Consider the following 19,701-nt stretch of genomic DNA (forward strand, 5'->3'; position numbering starts at 1 on the left):
TATGTGTATCATGTTTAGCACCCAGAATCTTTTGTGTCTCAAACATATTTGTGTTCGGCTGCTATTTTTATCACATTAATGTTTTTAAAACATTTCCCTACATGTAATGACGGGGAATGAAGCTGTCCAATCATAGCAGTGGGTGTTTACGTTCAGGTCTTCAATGCGGCCCGCCCCTTCAAACGAACCATTTCTCAAGACAGCCATTAATCCATGTTACAAAATAGCGTATTACTTATTGCTTTTGATGTTTTTGAATGTAAAAACAACGCGGAATGCATAAGTAGACATCAATCAACGTCATAAAGCAATAAAATCGACCAATTCACGGCCCCATTAATTCCGGTAGGACTGTGCAAACAAAGTATCTGTCTAGCATTGGTGTCATTTACGCTGGGGAAGTCCCCACCACTTTTTGAAAGCATTTGGTTAAAATGTTCTGAAAAATCAAGGAATGCTTAAGACTGGTTTTGTGGTCTAGTGTCACATATGTTGTGTTGTATGCTTATGGTGTGTTTTCTTGTACATATGTAATGAAATTCATTGTAATCATTTATTAAACGCGCTGCTGTTTTCTACGGTATGGTGCTTTGGCACTGTTCGGTTGAGCTGGTGTTGCAGGGACTGTTACAAGTGTGATGTGTGCATTCGACATTGTTGAGGGTTTATACATTTATGCTGAGTATTTTCTTGTTGTTGACTGGCCTACGCTATGCCCATTTTTGATGCGCGTTATTCAATATTTTTCCCGTCCTGCAGTAATGTTTTTATAAGATCTTTTGTCCCCACCACTTTTCAACACAAACTGACGCCCCTGTTGTGTAGCATTACCATGTCAATGTATTGATTCATTGTCCCTTAATGGTTTGCAAGAGACATTTAATACACTTATAATTAATATTAAATAAAGTAAGCGTATTTAACTAAGACGTAGGCTATTTAATAAACTGAGCGTATTCATCTGTCAATACGAAACGCGACTTTGGCCATTCTAATTAATGATCGGAAGAACGCGTATCGATCAAAGTTACTGTAAAATATGCACGCATGTCCATTTAAACTCAATTTTGGTCAAATGTGGATTATATCATGACACTGGCAAGAATATCCCAACAAACATGAGACGTCCAAAGGACGTTCAGATTATGTCCATATCAGGTCGGTCGGTCCAGAACCTAATCTGCACCTAATCTGCACGACTGAGTCGTGCAGATCCAGTACAGTATTTGGCCGTCTGACTACGACGTCTTTTGGACGTTGATATGCAGTTCAATATTTGAGGGTCCGTTCTTGGACGTCATTTAAACGTTCAAAACAGGTTCAGAAAAAATATATAAAAACTTATGCAATAAAAACGACATATGAGTTCTGATTCAAAACAATGTAACATTACGTTGTTGTTTTTTTTGTGAAAAAAATGTTATATTTTTATGAATGAATGTTCACAACGCGTGCCAAAATCTACTGCATTTCTTTTGTGTAATTTGCAAATTAAACCAAATTCAAGTGTGATTTACAAAAATAATCAACATTGCAATTTTAAGTTTAACCACAAGGGTGTGTAAAAGCTTAGGTGGCGAGGTGGCGCGTGATCTTTTTTTGCACGTGATCAACAGACGTAATTAAGCGAGCCCCAGCCGTAAACGTACTCAACGGATTCAACCTGCTGTGAACAGGTAAGTTATGTTTATCCATTCCAAACAGTGTGTGTTTATTTTGTTTTGTGTACTTATTTTATTGTCAAAAATATTTTTGTTAGAAAACGTCGCGGACATTCCATAGGCTATTTTCAGACTTGGTTAGTTGTTATTAACGAACTGATGCCTTGGTTAGGTGTTATTAACTGACTGTTAATATGTTCGCGTATTAAATATTTTTCAGTGAGTTATTTTAGACCGTCTTGGGGAACTCGTTTATCTCTTTCAGTCCGAGGGGAACTCGTTCCTTAATAACAGCCATGTGAAAGTAAATACACGGTCGTAAAATTGACTTTTTCTTCCCACACAAAAAATGACATCCGTCCTTTTATATTATTAACCATTTGAATGCATTTTTAATGATTTTGTCTAAGTGACATGCTTAAAAGTGGGCTTCTATGGTAAAAGTTTACCTGTCAATCAAAGAGCTCAGTTCAATACAAGCGCACAGGCACTGTAGACAGTCAGACAAAGAAGTTAATTAAGTAAGGAAACTAACATGATGATAACTTGATAATGACCCCCTTTGCCTAGCAATCTATTCATAAAATTAAGAGCCTTTATTAACCTTTGGAATTTAAACAAAATAGAATAATTGTCTTTTCTGTCATGTTCTTAACATACTGTTTAGTCAATAAAGATCAATGAAAACTGAATGCATATTAATTTACAAAGGCATTTGCAATATATTTGACTTCTTTTTCTCCTTTCTGTTTTTGTAAACAGGACCTACATACACCCCAAAGGCTCTTTTTAGAGCCATTTTACCAAGCATCTTTCTACAGTAAGTATTTGTTTTGATTAACCTCAAAGAAAACAAAATACATTTTAATATATGCTGACGTTTGTAATATCTTGCTCTTTTTCAATTATGTTTCAGTAGTGCCGGTTTTCCTTCTGTAGTGCCAGTTTTCCTGAGGTAATTTAAGATCTTTTTAATTAACCATTTTGTTCAATTTCATGTAAAGGTCCCGTTTTCCGGATCCCATATTCCAAACTTTAGTTAGCATGTAATGTTGCTGTTAGAGCATAAATAATACCTGCAAATGATAAAGGTATATTTTCTCTAATACAATTCACCTTTCAAAGCCTTCAGTGACCTGCCGGTTTGTACTACAGCCCCCTACTTCCCGGTTGAATGATGTCAATATTAGAGGTGTTTTTTCCTAACCTGCATCCACAGGAATATATCAGTCGCCAGCTAAGCTCAAATGCAGTGTTGCCAGAGTTGATGGTTTCTTCCCCAAAAACTGTCCAAAACCCGCCCAAATGCACAAAAAATGCCCAAAACATTTCATCAATATTTTGATTCAATTTGATCAGCATTTAGTTCTTTAAAGCTCCACTGTGTAGGATCTACTCCCATCAAGCGGTGAAAGTCTATATGACAACCAACTGAATTTTACTTTCTAGCCCCCCCCATTCGGAACGCGTTTTAACTCGTACGGTGGCCCGGCCGTGTCATGCCAAGGTTAACATGGCTTCCAGTAGTTACAAAGCAAAAGCAATGAAAAAAAAATGAACAATTTGCAATGTCTTTTGCGTGTGATCCGTCAAAGCACACAGATTTATGTTGAACATGGAAAAAGTCTGATTGTCATGATATGTCCGCTTAAAATCACATACAAAAAGCAACCATAAACGTAGCTTAGACACTTCTTTTTTCATCGACGCGAGGAAAATATCACACGGGCTGTTAAACTTGGTATTAAGATGTGTTTTCATTGATCAGATCACAAGTGGACGAGAGAGACACATTACGTTTACACTTGGTGTTTAAATCCGTCTCTTTTTGTCCATTTTCGACAGCTTCTCTTCAGAGTCCCTCTCCTGTCATTTAATCATGAGCTAGAGTAATGACGGGTTTAAATGGACACAAACTAATATGTCAGAGTCCAATGCTTATGTTTAAGTAAACATTACATGTCTGTGTATATGTAAGAGCTTTCTCTGATATTGGTGAAATAAGATCGCTCAACTTTCACACGCTTGTAAAATGAAACGAAAGACGCGCAGATCAGACGCTTTTATCAATGAAAGGCTAAAAATAGCGCTGTACACCGTGTGTTTGTGTTAGAGGTCAGAAAAGATGAAAAACATTTATCTCAGTACCTCAGATTACATAAATGTGCGGAGAGACGGCGTGTGGCTGTTCCAAGACATTAAACCACATGCATGTTTACACTAACAAGTGTTACGCATACCCATGCTATAGTTAGTCAAGGAACTATAAAACTTCAAGTTTACAACATAAACTGTATAGATGTAAACGAACATGCTGAATTACCTGTGGTGAAGTAACCTAGCAACTTCATTGTCCAATGAGCCCCATCTTGGAAAACTAACTCCAATATTGACTTTGGTCTTGATGTTTTTCCTGTCGCGTTGTCGTTTAAAATCCCTGTTTCGCTTCCTTGGCGACTTGTTTTAATGTCCTCGAGAATAGTTCTTCAACAGGCTTTCAAATCCAAGCATTAGATCGCAGGTTTATCACGGCGTGCGGCCGAAGGATTCAGTCTAACGCAGGTCGCATATCCGGGCTGCATACGTCATCAAGCCTGGTTTATTTAAATTAACTGAGCATTACATTCGCAAGTCATAAGCATATTACATCAATTTACAATTAACTAAGAATAAATGTCAGCTTTATAATTGTTAATATTCTGAAATAAGACTGTCTTGATGACGTATACCGCCTACACATGCACCCTCCGTAGGCTTCAGCTCGCGGCCAGCTTGAGTGTACTCTGAAAGCGCGAAAGGTGGAGCTTGAATTTCAGGAATGTCCCTCGTCAGCGAATGTATTTCAAAGATGGAGGCACAACATGGATTCAGCCAGAGAGCGCTACGGCGGTATGTATTTTAAATAGCAGATTCTACACTTACGAGAATACTTTGATTAGTGGGGTGGAAGGAATTACACATGAATGAGCACATACTTTTGGAAGAAAACATGGGTTTTTGCTAAGAATTAACTAAAAAAAGTACACACTGGAGCTTTAACTACCACAGTTAATACACTATACTATATATAGTTAGCAATTAAACACCAGCAGCTACAGAATCACAATAGTAAAATGACAACATAACTTGTTTACATATACAGCTATGCCCCTCACCACATGCAAAATGCACATTTACAGTGTATATTTAAATTGTTTTGGGATAATACAAATATCTAATTCGTTATTAATAAATTCAACAATGTTTGATTTTATCTATTTATATTATTAATAATAATATACCTGTATTTTACTCCTTATAAACAGGTGTGTGATTGAGAGCTAGAGATCGTATAGGCTAACTTTTAACGTTAAATGCACAACAATAATTGGCTGTATGTTATCATGCAAGGATGCTGAAAAGCACTATGAACATCTGAACCTTATAGAACTATGTAGCCTACGAATCATTTTGATTTGTTGATTCTTTGTTATTTATGGGGCGGTTTCCCGAACAGGGATTAGACAGAGCTGTCCAAACTGAAAACAACTTGCAGTGACATCTTAAAACACATCAGTGCTCTTTGTTTTGGTCCAAATTCACACAAGTAGGGGTGGTTTCCCGAACGGGTATTATTTTATGCCGGGATGAGGCCTTAGTATAATTAGGAATTATAACTAGTTTTCAACAAACATGCCTTACTAAAAACATTACTGGTGTCCATTTTGAGGCTAAACAAAGGACACTAATGTATTTTAAGATATATCAGTGCAAGTTGTTTTCAGTTTGGACAGCTCTTACATTTATTTTAGTCTAGGACTAATCTAATCCCTGTCCGGGAAACTGTCCTTAATGTTTTTAGTAAGTAATGTTTGTTGAAACTAGTTATATTTCCTAATTAAACTAAGGCCTAGTCTTAGCTTAAGCTAATCCCTGTCTGGGAAACCACCCCATAATGTCCCCTGTTTAAGACTGCATATCTATACACACGCATGTAATAACTTGCACGTATTTGCTTGTCTTGATTATTGGCATCCTAAGATATTTTATAACTGCCTGGCACATTCTTGGAGTTTGACTTTAATAATAACATAATTCTCAACATTTGGTAATGACACTGTACTGTAATATTGTGTGTCAACAATTGCAAATAACATATTAATGTTCTTTCTTTAATTTATTAGATTTTACCTCGTCCTCCACTGCCTCCAGTAATTCCTGGTTTTAAGGTTAGTCTTTTTTTTTAGTTTTCAGTGCCATTCGTCTCAACCCTGACTTCCTAAATAGTCTAAATTTGAATACAAAAATCTGGGCTTGATTTGGTTTTTCTGAAGTTGTTTAAAAGATTTACTTTTTTTGATCCTCTGGGTCTAAACGACCCTACAATGTGAATAAGACAAGTTACAATTTTTTAATAGTTTAATTTGTCGAAAAAAGAAATGCATTCCAATATTAATGTGAAAATAATGTACATGTTCAAATCCCCGGTTCTAGAGAACAAACGTACATACTTTCTTAAGCACACACAAACACACAAGTGTGATTGTAACGTAGTTTTTTTTTTACAGATGTTATATACATCAGGGTTCCCCAAATCTTACCTTGGAGGGCCGGAGCACTGCAGAGTTTAGCTCCAACGCTGATCAAACACACCTGAGCAAGCTAATCAAGGTCTTCATGATCACTAGAAAATCACAGGTGGGTAAGTTTGATTAGGGTTGGACATAAACTCTGTAGTGTTCCTTACCTCAGTTATTATTAAAGAGCCACACAGATCCAAAATCGAAACTGACCTGTATTGCAGTGTGTCATGTAGCTGTCCATCAATGTAAACAATGTGCAAAGTAGTTGAACCAAAAAGTGCACGATTAATAAAGTTATTGGCTTCTGAAGTAGGGAGTCAACTCTGACTCACTGAAACGAGTCGTCAGGCAGGATAATCAGTCCATATAACATTTTCCACGTCACACGAGATACTAATCTCCGCCTACAGCCTTGCCTGCGGGAGAAACGAAAACTATGACCTGCCCACAGCTGGTTAGTGTGTAAACATCATGCTGTGTTTTCAGTTTGTGCTGTTTTCACTACCAAAGGAGACATTTTCAAGGAGGGTATACTAAATGGTTGGCTGTGGAGAATCTGTGGTTAAAATTAGGGGTCGACCGATTATCAATCTGGCCGATTATAGACGTCGATATTAAGCATTTTGCCGACTATTGACATCGGACATTTTAAAAGCCTATTTGCCGATAATGTAATTTGATTTTGAAATGCACTATTTCGGCTCTGACGCAGCCATGGATTTAGTGAGAGCCGTCAGAACACGGAACAGGGCACTCTATTCAGTTGCCTACAGCAATGCCCGCCTACCGCCCATCTGATTTGTTGGGAGTCATGAGTGCGACTAATCAGCGCAGGAGGCTGAAGACACCGCAGAAAGCGCTTGCTAACTCGAGCTGCTTTGCAATGATTTCGCTCTGTGAGTTGACACTGCAATACAATAGTTTAGCACGCATTTCAGGCAGTTGACCGAGCTGGCATTTGCACGTCATTGTAAGTCATGTCATTTTAAAAATACAAGCCACTTTAAAGCATAAAGAACTTGACCACTTTTGTCTTCACTCAGTGTGCTCTTATGCACGCGCACACAGCCGCCTGCTTGCAACAAGTAACAGATCAAGTTATTTTTTGCGACTTATTTATTACACAGAAATGTTCATATACACACGGGTATGCTTAAATGCCTGTCTTGAGGACATATATACTTAAGGAATAGGCTGTTGAACCAACTAATTGTGCCTATGATATGGTATTAATGTTATAGTTTTATGAAAACATTTGTAGTCTTTTTAAAAACATACAGAATGAAGCTATGAAGGCAATTACATTAATTACACCTATTACATAATGCAAATTGTTTAGTTAATCATTATATCCATATGATTAGGGATGCTCCGATCAGGATTTTTTTAGCCGATACAAATTACCAATCTGTTATCTTCGCGATCGGCCGATACCAATTCCAATTTTTAGCTGATATGCAAGCTATTTGATGACTGTAACTGTTACATTTTTTCTAGATAAAGTAATACCACAGATGTTGCCTTTGTTATATTACTTACAGTAATTGGGTATATTATTGTTTTAATAAAGAATCAAATAAATTAGTACTCTTCTCCAAAGAGATATTTAATATCTCTTTAAAAACTTTGTCTCCTAAGAGTACTGAAAATAAAACACTTCACAGTCTTTACTGTACGTATTAAATATACACACATTCGTATGAAGTATAACAGTTCCTTAGTCAAGAGCAGAGAGTGATTGTATTGAGAGATGAATTATGATACTGTAGCATTAAGACGTGAGAGAGATCGCTCTGTTCACGTGCACTGATTGATGACAGGCTGCTGTGTGTGCGTGCGGCGGCTAAATGCAGACAAGAGCAGCTGTGAGGAAAATGATTATTACAGGTATTACAGTAAAATACACTAAAAATAAACAAGAAATAGATGTGCTGCCAGTACTGTAAAAATACAGGGAAATTGTTAACAGATGATAAATCATGAGGTGAAAATTTACACCTAGAGGACAGTTGGTACAGTGCTGCAAAAGCTATGAAGTAAGGGTGTACAAAGGATTTAAACCTTGCTGTTTTCTTATAACATGTATGTGTACTTGGTGTATGACTACAGGCTGCTTTTGCATATTTATATTTTTTGTCTTTCCATTTTTACAGGTGGAGTAATGGAGTAAAGATGCAACGGAGCAGCTGATAAGAAAACATGCTTAAGACCATCTTAAACGTGCACCATCAAGAAAGGGAGGGGTACATAATAAACATTTTTTTTAACTTTCCTTTTTGAATAGATGCACTTTTAATTTTTTTAAAAGTATATATATTGTTTATTTATGTTGTTTTTAAATGTTATAATTGTATTGTTTTTATTTGTTGTATTTACCTTTTATGGATTTGTGCACAAACAAACACACACACACACACACACACACAACCACATTTATACAAAATAAGTTTTTAATAAGTCTTTATTTAGCTAAATGATGTCTAAAATGAGTCTGCAGTTGACGTTATAAGACGTTGAAAATATGTCCACAATGACCACATTTCAACTAAATTTGGACCTTAAAAAGACGTCCTATGGACGTCATTATTGGACATCCAAAAGACGTCAGAAAAAGACGTCGGAAAACCTTTCATTCTGCACCCTGATGGGGACGTCTTTTCAACGTCTTTATTGGACGTCCAAAAGACGTCAGAAAACCTTTCATTCTGCACCCTGATGGGGACGTCTTTTCAACGTCCGACAAAGACGTTGAAAAGACGTCTTTTGGACATACTTTTGCTCAGTGGGATGGTTACATGTAAATATGCCGTACCAAGTATGACAACGCTACATTCAACTGCTTTTGATATACGGTGTTTTTTTCACTTTCTGAAAAGTTACCGTTTTGGACATACGTGAGTTTCATCAGGTAGCGACGATATGCAACCAAAGATTTTACTAAAAGGGCATACATTTGTTTAGAAGAACATAAAAATCCTCATAGATCTAGTCACTTATTTTTACTCTCAAAATGCACCACATTGATGTATTTACTTTTAAATGCACAAAATGATTTTGTTCAGTCTGATGCAGTGGCAAGGCTACATAATGGTCATGGTGGCACTTGCCCACGCATTGACGATTGGCCACTCAGATCGATCAACTTTGAGCCCAAATTATGTTTCAACTGTATTTCATTTTATATATGTGTGTGTGTGTGTGTGTGTGTGTGTGTGTGTGTGTGTGTGTGTGTGTGTGTGTGTGTGTGTACCTGGTAATTATCACGTTGTGGGGACCAATTGTCCCCACAAAGATAGGAATACCAGTGTTTTTGTGACCTTTTGGGGACATTTTGATGTCCCCATGAGGAAACAAGCTTATAAATCAAACGAAATGATGTATCTTGAAAATCTGAAGTAGCAGAAAGGTTTCTGTGATGGTTGGGGTTAGGGAATGGGGCGGGTAAGGGGAATAGAATATACAGTTTTTACGGTATAAAATGCATGGAAACCAGAATGTGTGTGTGTGTGCATATGTATGTCGCCACGTCATGGTAGGTGTGCCGTATATTTTCCTGCTTTTTTGTCCTTTGCCAATCACACAACTATGATGTATGTATGTCATACATACATGTATGTTCATATATATATATATATGTATGTTCATATATATATATATATATATATATATATGTATGTTCATATATATATATATATGTATGTTCATATATATATATATATATATATATATATATATATATATATATATATATATATATATATATATATATGAACGCTTGTGTCTTCGTCACCTTTTTCACCCCTGATGAGTTTGCACCCCTGTACAATATATTTGTAATTATGTCATAAACATAGGCAAGGTTTTTTCCAGATGTTTTTTTAAATATTTTTTTCTGTTATTTTGTGTCCATTCCCAAGATGCTGAATGACCTAGCTGCACAAATAACACTCACAGACACACACACACACACAATTATCCCCCCCCCACACACATCCTGGGAATTAGCCACATTGTTTATAAACCACAGTATTTTATGCAAGTAAACCTTTGTATTTACCATATCCACGTACATATTACAGTTAATGAAACATCACTTTATAATAAATCAGTAGTTTTCTTTTTCAGTTGCTAACAAGCATTGTGAAATACACGGTCTGCACTATCAACATCAAAAGTTGGCCAAACAGTTAATCTCACCTCCAAAACTCACTTGGACCAACATAACACTGAAACAATTCTCATTCAGGAAACACACATTTCATTCATAAGACACTGACTTAAAAAACACTAACCACAGGAAGCATAATTGATTAACTTTTCTTTTGTAAAGTTTGAATGATTTTCCACATACATCAGTTATCTATATAGAATACGGCAACACATTTTCACCTTATTGAAAGCATTTGTAAGATGAATGATTTAGAAATTAATCAAAATCTCTATGTTTTACTGTAATATGAATATAGTACTTAACAATTACAGTTTTTTACAGACGCTAGGACACATTTCTCAATACTTAGGTCACTTTTGCAAAACTCCTCACACAGTGAGCATAACAGAAGTCCATGTGGGCTAAACTGAGGATCAATTATCATTGCTTTGGCACAAAATGCATTCAATGACTACATCTCTCAAATTTTATTAATTCTTTTCTCACTCAAACAACTGCCAAAAACTCTTTGTACGTACAGGCCAATTTGCAAATGCTTACATTGTCACGGTTAAATCCGTGTCATGTTTTGTTTCTGTTCTGATCGTTGTCACCTGGACATTCATTGATTAATCACCTGATTCATTCCACCTGTTTGTCATTAGTCTGTGTATTTATACCTGTGTTTGTGCAATACTGACTGCCGGTTCATTGTCATTGCTTACCATGTCTGTTTCCCGTGTTACTTGTTTTGGATGTTACTATGTTTTTGCTACCCTGTTACTCCTCGTGTTTTTGTTTCCCCATTTTATTATTAAATGTTATTTATATTTTGAACTCTGCGTTTGCGTCCTGTCTCACCTACCCAGTCATGACATACATACTCTTTTCAAAACTGTTAAACTTATGTTCAAAACAATAACTTGCTACATTTCTACAGTAATATTTTAATGAAATATATTTTAAATGTTAAAATTAAATGCTATAAAACTATTGGACAATTAGACCAGCCACAGTTGTCCACAGCCGAGTAGATTAGCATTACTATTGTATCTGTATCAGTAGATGGTGTGTATACAAATTCTTGTATTTTGGAATTACGCAGTACAAAAAAATAAAAATAAATAAATGACAAAATATTGACGAATTCTGCATCATGTCTGATTCATTCCAGTAACCTATATACTGCAGTGAATTATAAACAGAGATGCGTCCTTGTTTTACACAAAATAAAACACTGTATAATGCAACATGTTGTTAGTGTTTTTTAGTCATTGCTTTGTGGGTGATAAAGTGTGTTTGTTGGCTTCCAACCTTTTCTAGTGTTTTGGAAGAATGAGTTGATTTGAGACCTGAATACAGTTAAATACGATTGCTATGACAGATTTTTAAATACTTTTAACTAGGGATGCACCGAATCCAGATTTTTTAGGTTCGGCCGAATCCCGAATCCACCGTTTAAGATTCGGCCGAAACCGAATACCGAATCCTACTTGCATCCTTATTCCATTAACACAGTAAAGCACATAGGTGAAGTAAACAACGTCCACAGCAGTGTATTTTTCATTTTATTTAATTTTAACTGCACATTATGCCAGGATGACAAGTTGGAAAAACTATTTTGACAATTACCATAAGCCTATGCATAATGAAAGCGATGCGTTGCGACACGCTCGTTTTTCCAATAAGCAAGCAGCTCCGCGCTGAAAACCATATTCAACTTTGAGTGAGAAGCTCCGAACCCGAACCCCGTCAAAAAGCCCAGTATTCGGCCGAATCCGAATCCTGGATTCGGTGCATCCCTACTTTTAACAAGTTTTCAAAACTCTTAACACAGTTAGCACTACATCCACCTGTGTAAGCTATACTATTAACACATTTCTTGTTGGTTTAACACAAAAGGCATATAATTAACACAAATTTAAAATGCTTGAACTTCTTTTACAAACAAGCTCAAACAAGACCAAAACAATAGATTTTTAAAGTCAAATTTACAAATGCTTTCACACAGCATGTCAAAACAGATAACATCATGTGCTAAACCAGACTTATAGTCAAAGTAAACAGCTGTTTATATGATGAATTGAAACATAAATATATCCCCTGTATTTTATTCCATTGGGATTGAAAAACAACTTATTGTACCAATGCAAATATATAAATCACAGCTGATTCCCACCTAGGAAACACACTCAGGTTCTTTCAATTGCATGACTATATAGTATACAATAGAGTAAAGGAAGGCCTCTTTAGGTCGATCTTGTGTGGAAAAGGAACAATATGAGCAACACAAAAAATAAGATATATGTCTACAGAAGTCAACGGAAGACCACCAGGACAGTTTTCCTCCAGTCCCACCTGGATGCAATAGATGGTGCATTCCCAGACATCACAACTGAACACTGTCAGGGCTGGAAAAGACATGGCAAAAGGTTATTCACAAGACGCCTTGCCAGAGAAAAATCAGGTGTAATGTGAATGAGAACATGTGGCCAAATAGAAACGCAATAGATTAGATGATGAGATTTTCTTTTTTGCTTTTTTTGTTTTTTTTCTGTTTGTATTTGTTTATTTTTACTTTTTTACTGTAAATGGAAGTAATATTGAATATGTTTGTTATCTTGCAGTAATGGCCTGTTGTAAATACTGTAAGTTCTTTACTGCAGCAATTATGTCTTCTTTTTTTATAAAACGTACTCTAAGATGGATGATTCATTTTTGTCTTGAATTGCTGCAGCAAAACAATAATAATAGCTACATGCATTTACTAAACCCAACTAAACAAAAATATAAAAAAGTTTTCAAAAAAAACTCTAATCTATAATCTATAGTCTATAATATATTACAGTCTACAAGGACAGCCTTACACATAAACTTATGCAGTTTTTGTTTTTCCACCTTATGTTTGTGTTTTTCATGACATTGTGTTATGATTGACTAAATGTTTTTGTTGGAAGAGAACATGTGTTGGTGATCTGGTATAACTAGTTGATTCTGAAACATGTTTACAGTGTTTTTGTAAACAGTGTGAGAGTTTAGTTTACAATGTGTTATTTTGAGGATAAAATTAACTGTTTTGCCAGTTGTGTGTTTTAGGTGTGTTGGTGTGTTAAGAGTTTAGAAAATTTGTTAAAAGAATTGAAAAAAGTGTCATAGCAATCGTAAAAAACTGTAAAGTGTTTTGGTAGTTGCATTTTGAATGTGAAATGAACTGGTTTGCCAACCTGAAAGTTGGTTAGGAGAACTGTGTGAAGAGTTTTGCAAAAGTGACCTAAGTATGGAGAATTGTGTCATAACGTCTGTAAAAACTGTACAGCCAAAATGTGAAAAAAAGGGGAAAAAAATGTCATCTCTGTCATGCATCTTGGAAAGACCTTCTCTTAACCACTCTTCTTTGATTCATATTTGCAGACAAATTCCGTTCCAAACTATCAAATTTTACTAAATCATGGTAATGAGACGAAGGCAGTACACCTGGGGGGAATTTCAGCTAAAACTGCAAATAGCTTGATTATTTATTTTTATTTTCAGCTATAAAATTGAGAATATTTTAAAATAATTACAGTGGAGTATAAATGCTTGGAATTTGCCATCATTCTATTTTGAATGTGTTTTAACCATTTTGAATGCAGTGTGTTAGCATTAGAAAAATTAGCAAAATTAGTATTTTGCATGTTGTGAAGTACGAATGGGAAAGAGTTCCTTAAAGTGTGGTCACTGAATGTATTTTTTCTGAAAGCAATGAAAATGGTTCACAGTTTGGTCTGCAGTTTCGCTGACTGCCTGAAGAGTTTTTAAAATGTGGTTTCAGTTTTGCTTGTTAGCAACTGAAAATAAAAACTGCAATAAGACAGAAGAATGAAGAAAATAAATACATGCAGCCCGTCCCTGTGTATTAACCTAGCTGAATAAATTGTATAATATTTATATAAACTTTGGGTAGAGCCAATAAATAAAGACCGAAAAGGTGTTTATGGTCATGATTTTAAGCAATTTGGAAGAGCTAAGTACTGTGCCATGGAAGCGTGACACTTTATATGCAGTAAAAAAACCTAACATGAAATGATATCAGTATGTTATTATATTAAAAATGTAATAACTGCACCCAATATTTTTTCCCCAACCAAGCCGATAACGTAATAACCAGCCAATAATGTAATAACGTTTTGCCAAGTTATTACATTATTTGTTCATAAATGTTATTGGTCGTTATCAGTGATTGTACTAACGGCGTTATAAATAAACGGCGTTACTAACGGCGTTATTTTTTTCAGTAACGAGTAATCAAATAAATTACTGTTTCTCCCGTTATAACGCCGTTACCGTTATTGACAATAAATGCTGCGCGTTACTATAATTAATCTCACTAAAGCGATTTTCACCAGAGTAAGTTCTCTCATGCAGACAGGCAATGTTTGTCTCTAGTGTGTGTGTGTGTTGGGGGCTGAGAGACACATAACTGATGCTGATTGGTGTGAGTGTGTGTTAGAGGGGGTGGGACAACCACATAAGCGGTGATGATTGGCTTAATTTCCATCACTAGCCAACCAGAGGCAGGCAGAGATCATATGCAAACACATGCACAGTCCGAGAAGTTCAGTGCAGTGTTGCCAACTTGGTGACTTTGTTACTAAGTTTAGCAACTTTCTAAACCCCTTTAGCGACTTTATTTACTAAAAGCGACTAGGACAAATCGAGCGATCTTTTCTGGCGTGAGACTGACGCGAGAGCATGTATCGCTCTCTCTTCTCAACGAGCAGCGGCTGATGCTGCTACCAACTCACAGGCAGCCCGGACCTCGCGCTGCAGTCCGCGAGTCCCACACCCGCAATGACAGAGCGATGATGACAAGTACAACAAACTCAAAGGTAGCAGTCGCAAACACAAAGTATAATAAGCACTACTATTCCATCGTTGAGGTGAAACGCAAGAATGTTTATGTAATGTGCAACTTATGCAGAATAAGAAAGAGCCTCTTCACGTCTGTAATTCTGATCTAATAAAGCACCCCACATCGTCACATGCTGCCACTCCTTGCGAAAATTAACCAGGGGTTTTTGTGGTAAAAGTGCAGTAACCATGGTTTTTTGGCGTATTGATTGCTATCAGTAAAACCATGGTTTTACTACAGTAACCATAGTGAATTATGGTTTGTTGTCAAAACCATGGTTATTTTGTGGTAACCATGGTTTTACTGCAGTAACCATGTTTTTTGGTTTTAACTGTAGCAAAACCATGGTTAATTTTCGTAAGGGACAAAATTAGTGGTTTCTCTTTAGTGTCTAATTCATTCAACAAATGTTTTATTGGGGGCATCCAAGTTATTTGAAATATTTGAACTTTTTTAAAGTAACGCAATAGTTACTTTGCCAGGTAATTAGTTACTTTTATAATGATGTAACGCAGTTACTAACTCAGTTACTATTTTTTAGAAGTAACTAGTAACTATAACTAATTACTTTTTTAAAGTAACGTTGCCAGTTACTAACTCAGTTACTATTTTTTAGAAGTAACTAGTAACTATAACTAATTACTTTTTTAAAGTAACGTTGCCAACACTGGTCGTTATTACGTCATTGGACGTTATTACATTATCTGCTTCTACAAGTCCTCTACTTCCCGGTTAAATGACGTCAATAAAAGAGTTTATGACTAAACTCCGCCCACAGGAATACGTCAGTCGCCAGCTTAAACAGCTCTGCTAAGATAAGCTGCTGTTGAATCACAACACTAAACAAACTACACAATCAGAACTCATTACGTATTTCTGAAGGAGGGACTTCATAGAACAAGGAGACGTGAGCCCGTTTTTAGGACAGTGAAAACAGCAGTATACAGATAAGTAAATTGTGTGAAAAATACAGCATTTTTTTTACACGTAAAACATGAACACTTGTTATATTGCGCACTGTCAACACAATCAAAGCTTCAAAAACACAGGAAGAACGGGACCTTTAAAAGACTTGTTAAAATGCATTCATATCCAAGTTATCTACAGAAATCAGTGGTAAACTCTTCCAGGTCGCATATAATTAGGGATGGGTACCGTTCACATTTTTACGGGTTCCGGTACATTTAATTAGATGCCGGTACCCAACGGTACCTTTTTCGGTACTTTACTCTGACTTAAGTGACTTTTAGTGGACAAACTGGACATAATAACCCAAACCTCTCATTTCAAATTTTTTTATTTATTTTGAAATGTTTAATAATGCACACAATCTTAACAAAAAAAAATAAATCCCTACAACATCCAGGGCATAGTGTAATCTCACTTTTATGTGTGTCTAACATATAAATAAAATAAATAAATAAACAAAATGTGTAAGTAAAACAAATGATCAATGAACATAAAGGTCATAAAAGCAACATAAAAGTAAACTTTAATAAAGAAAATAATACTAGCAGTTCTTTTTCAGAAAAATTAGCATTTCGACTTTCTCGGCTAAAAGTCGTGCCCGCTCCACGCTCACTGTGTCCCCTGCTGTAGAAAACACTCTCTCTGAGGGTGTGGAAGAGGCCTGGACACAGAGATACTTTTTTGCCAAGCTGGCCAGCATTGGCATTTGGTCCCGCTTCTGCCACCACTACAGGATAGGATCCACTGAACTTAGGACTGCTGGGAAGCTCTGGTACACCTGTACTTCTTTCTTGACCATTTCAGTGAGTGAGGAGTCACTGACAGTCATCTTAACTGTTTCCAGTAGGGCCTGGTCCTCGTCCTCAAAGAGCTGCCCCAGAGCGGTCTTTAACTCATTCACCGCCAGCCTTTTTGAGAAAAGTTGCCCACCTGCATTTTTGTGATTTTAACAAAATTTTCACCAAATTCCTTGCAGGAAAAATTATTTTCTATAAATAAATAAACATACAAATTATATCAAATTAAAGAACACACCCTCTGCTTTCAAACAAGCAATAAACAAACAAACAAACAAAATGGGGAAAAAACGTTTCATTATATATTTACTTTTTCTACTTAATTTAACTACTGAAATATGGATATTTCTCTTCAAAAATACAACATTTTGAGCAAAAAGCTTTAAAAATTGCGTTTTTGTAAAGAAATTTATGTTAGAGATCAGACTCAGAATGACTATCAAACATAAAGAGAGTTAAAATAAAACGTTATATTTTTTAACTTCCGTTTTTGATAAATTCGTTTTGGATAAAAGCGGTATTACACTTTCACTTTGAAATTCGTCAAGAAAGGCATACTTATTAATTAAATATGAACTCATAAATGACGAGATAACTCGTCAATGGCGGTGAATGAGTTAAACAGAAAAAGGCTTTATGAAAATTCACCATGATCAATACATAAAGCATGTGTTAGTATTAATTTCCATATCTTACATGTGCTCTTGATACTTCTGGGATCCTCTTCTTTGAACTGATGCTCTTCTTCTTCCTGCTGCTGCAGCAGTTCTTTTTCCTCCTGGATCACATCTCCACCCTTTATTATAGAATTCACAATAGTAAATTAAAACAGTATGAATACAATAGAAAACATGTAATTATTATATGATCATGATGAACAGACCATGATTCTGCTTGCAAGTAAGACAGCATCTTCTTCAATACGGGTCCAAACAGCCTCATCCTGAATCTTGGCTTTAAATCGAACATCCAGGGCTGCAGCCACTAGGGATGCACCGAATCCAGATTTTTTAGGTTCGGCCGAATCCACCGTTTAAGATTCGGCCGAAACCGAATACCGAATCCTACTCGCATCCTTATTCCATTAACACAGTAAAACACATTAATGAAGTAAACAACGTCCACAGCAGTGTATTTTTAATTTTATTTAATTTTAACTGTACATTATGCCAGGATGACAAGTTGGAAAAACTATTTTGACAATTACGATAAGCCTATGCATAATGAAAGCGATGCGTTGCGACACGCTCGTTTTTCCAATAAGTAAGCAGCTCCGCGCTGAAAACTATATTTAACTTTGAGTGAGAAGCTCTGCTCGTCAATCTCAGTTTTCACACGGCCATCCAATTACAGTGGAGGAGGGGCGGGACATAACCACAGCAACCAACCGGCTCACAGCTGAAGCATCACAGCTACCAAGCGCTCGGCTGAAAAACAGCTGGCATTTGGCGTCCTCAAGGGGTTTTCAGCCGTGTTTAAAAGTTTTGGTGTGTCCAGCTCACCAAAAGAAAAAAATCATCTCCACGTCAGCACCCAATGTGTGTAATCAACGGCCGGGTGACGTCGACCAGCGTAGCGCAAGCCAAGGGTTTGGTTCGGTGGAAAAAAAATCTAGGATTCGTCCGAACCCCGTCAAAAAGCCCAGTATTCGGCCGAATCCGAATCCTGGATTCGGTGCATCCCTAGTAGCCACCTCAAGAAACCGCTGAAGGTCATAATATCTTTCATCCTAACAACCAGATTAAACATTCTAAAATTTTGATAATGCATTTTTATTTTGAATAGTTTAAAGCACAAACACAAGTTAATTAACTACTAAATGATTATAAATGAGCTACATACCACGTAGCGTGGGGCGAGATCTGTCCAGATCTTCTCCTTGATATCTCTCTTAAAAGCTGAATCATTTTCTTCCACGTGAAGTCCTCACACTTCCTCATGTCATCATCTGACACTCTCTCAAGTCTGAGAAGAAAACCAGTAGTATTATGTACCAGCAGGCATGGATGATTTGTTATTATTTTTAAATAAATAATCTATACCTGTCTCTGTCCATAGTCCTCTTCAGCCGTGGGTCCATTGAAGCTGCCTGAATGGCAGGGTATTGTTCGAGGAAGCGCTCTATCATTAGGAAGAGGCTGTTCCATCTTGTTCTGACATCTAAGATGAGTGCATGCTCAGGAAGGCCTTTTAAAGCATTACCAAAAACATGCACTCATTGACTCTTTGACGAGGTAATGAAGCCTTCTGTGCCAGTGTGAAGGGTGTTACCTCTGCTGCTCTTACTGTGACAGAAAGGCAGGTTGAAAGTGGGACTGGAGCATCTGTCAATGAAGGCAAGACTAGTGACTTTACAACAACAATAATTACATTTCAAATATGTTTTATGCAAGTAAAACAATATTTAAAGCAACAATTGTATTGTTCTGCTCATTTACATTACCCTTAACTATATAGGTTTATAAGGAGCAGGCTTTTATTTTAGGCATGTTTACCTTATTAACTGATTGTAAGAAACTTATTTATAAAAATTATAATTTATCAATTCTAAAGGGTTTTGACATTATTTAATCCAGGCTGCCGAAAACGAGTGATCATAAAAGAAAGATTAATTAATTACCTGTAGACGCTGAAGCTGTGGTCGATGTCGATGCCACACTTAATGTTTCGC

At 36.3% G+C, this 19,701-nt stretch overlaps 1 long non-coding RNA gene across 2 annotated transcripts; it reads left to right on the top strand.

The window, feature by feature from the left end:
- Positions 1-1,213: 1,213 nt before the first annotated feature.
- LOC129452913 (uncharacterized) lies at positions 1,214-8,916 on the top strand. Of its 2 annotated transcripts, none has more exons than XR_012360211.1 (6): positions 1,214-1,676; positions 2,424-2,481; positions 2,581-2,616; positions 5,825-5,869; positions 6,209-6,338; positions 8,377-8,916. It is a non-coding gene; the product is annotated as an uncharacterized lncRNA (long non-coding RNA). The 2 variants fall into 2 exon arrangements; XR_012360210.1 differs by having other exon boundaries at positions 1,215-1,676; positions 2,578-2,616; positions 8,377-8,915.
- The last annotated feature ends 10,785 nt before the right edge of the window (positions 8,917-19,701 follow it).

This window comes from Misgurnus anguillicaudatus, chromosome 21, assembly GCF_027580225.2.
Source record: "Misgurnus anguillicaudatus chromosome 21, ASM2758022v2, whole genome shotgun sequence".
NCBI lineage: Eukaryota > Metazoa > Chordata > Actinopteri > Cypriniformes > Cobitidae > Misgurnus > Misgurnus anguillicaudatus.